Here is a 2,002-nt window from a genome sequence, read left to right on the forward strand (position 1 = left end):
TAATTAATTGAAGGGTGTTTTTTAGAATAATATAATCAATTTGGAATAAAAGTAAGTTATAAATTGTTTATATTTGAGTTAAAAGTTATCTTTTTCACTTATAGTTGAGTCCGAAAAGAATATTTTAAAAAGGTTGTGTGGACACACAAATTATTTTATATATTATTTCATAAAATTTTGCTATATGTCTAAAGTAAATTTTAAAATTAGTATTTAATATTAGTTCTTATCCGTGGTAAAAGTATTTTATATTATAATTTATGTAATATTATATTTTTCAAAACCAATTTTAACTTTTATATAATGCGACAACACGTTATTTATGCAATATTATATTTTTCAAAAACCAATTTTTAACTTTTGTATGTTAATTTAACTTATAAAAAAATAATTCGGTTTATTTTTATTTATATGAATGTTTATTGAGAAATTTCCATAATGATACAAAAGGTGTTTCTATATTCTTCTTTGGCCGGTTGGAGAGTTTGTATAGACTTGACATTTGATAGTTCTTGTTTGGCCACATTTGGAGGGGTGGATAGCCTAGTTAATAAAGAAACCCTCATTTATTTATTGATTTTTTTTTTCAATATTTGATGAAAAATTTGGTCTTATTTATAAATATTGATATTGTTCCACACCATTGTGTTTCATCTATTGAAGTAACACTAGTAGAAAAAGTAGATTAACGATGGTTAAATTCAACATTTAAAGACGGTTCCAGAATCGTCGTTATTACGGGCGTTGTTAAAAGGTTTAGTTTTTCACGACGGTTCTGAAACTGTCGTTAAAACCCCTACTTATAACGACGGTTCTCCCACAACCGTCGTTAAAGGTGACTTTTTTTTTTTAAAAAAAAAAAACGCACGGGGTCTAAGGAACGGTCAAGGTCGCGCGCGCGCAGGGAGTCCGTCGTGGGTCGCGGTCGCAGGCGGTGCGGTCAGCGCGCGGTCGCGGGTTCGCGCGGACGGTGCGGTCAGCGCGCGGTCGCGGGTTCGCGCGGACGGTGCGGTCGCAGTGCGGTGCGGGGTCGCGGGCGGCGCGCAGTCGCGGGTTCGCGCGGGCGGTGCGGGGGTCGCGGTGCACGGTCGCGCAGGGGTGTCGTCGCGGTGAGCGCGGGGTCACGGGTTCGCGTAATTGGCGGGGTCGTGCGGGCGGTGCGGGGTTTAGGGTCGCGGTGCGGTCGAGCGTTAGGGTTGCGGTCGCAGGTGGCAGTCGCAGTTGTGAGAAAGAAGGCACGTTTTCTGAATGAAAATGGGAGAGTGTGAAAAGTGTTTAAAAAATTTGAGTGTGAAAAGAAGCTTTTAACGACGGTTCTGGATGAACCGTCATAAAAAACCCAGCTTTTAACGACGGTTCTCGTTGTATCTCACCCATGCCACTTTTAACGACGGTTCTGGGTTGAATCGTCGTTAAAAGTCCAAAAAAAATTCGAAAAAATTACAGGATTGCCACCGCCTAGTTTTTAACGATGGTTGTCTTCAAACCGTCTTTGAAAGGTGTCGTTATTGAAGAATTTTGTACTAGTGTAAGGTCTATGTTGAACACTTGATAACATTTGGTGGCATACCCACTTAACCATGACTCTATTCCATCTCACACACCATTTAAACAAATAAACGTAATTGTTTGTTTTCCTATCGTTTAGGTCCAACTTGAAATCTAGTCAAACTTGATTTTGGTTAGTTTGAATTGTGTGTTCATCTATTACACAAACTAACAAATCTTAAGGGTGAACAATAATTTAGATAGTTAGAACTATAAAACAAGAACCAAATTAGAGATATAGATTATGTTAGGTCAACAGATAGGTTATGTTTAATTTCTATAAGTGGTTGAATTTGGATAAATTAATTGAGTTTTGAGTTACTCAACAAAAATGTGTTTCTTTTAAGATATAAAAAATTAACAAAAGAAACTTTTTTACGGGAATTCGATTAACAATAAATAACACTACAAGAAAATTATTAAATAAAAACTAATTTTAAAGACAAAAAATAAT

This window comes from Phaseolus vulgaris, chromosome 8, assembly GCF_051622355.1.
Source record: "Phaseolus vulgaris cultivar YP4 chromosome 8, ASM5162235v1, whole genome shotgun sequence".
Classification (NCBI taxonomy): domain Eukaryota; kingdom Viridiplantae; phylum Streptophyta; class Magnoliopsida; order Fabales; family Fabaceae; genus Phaseolus; species Phaseolus vulgaris.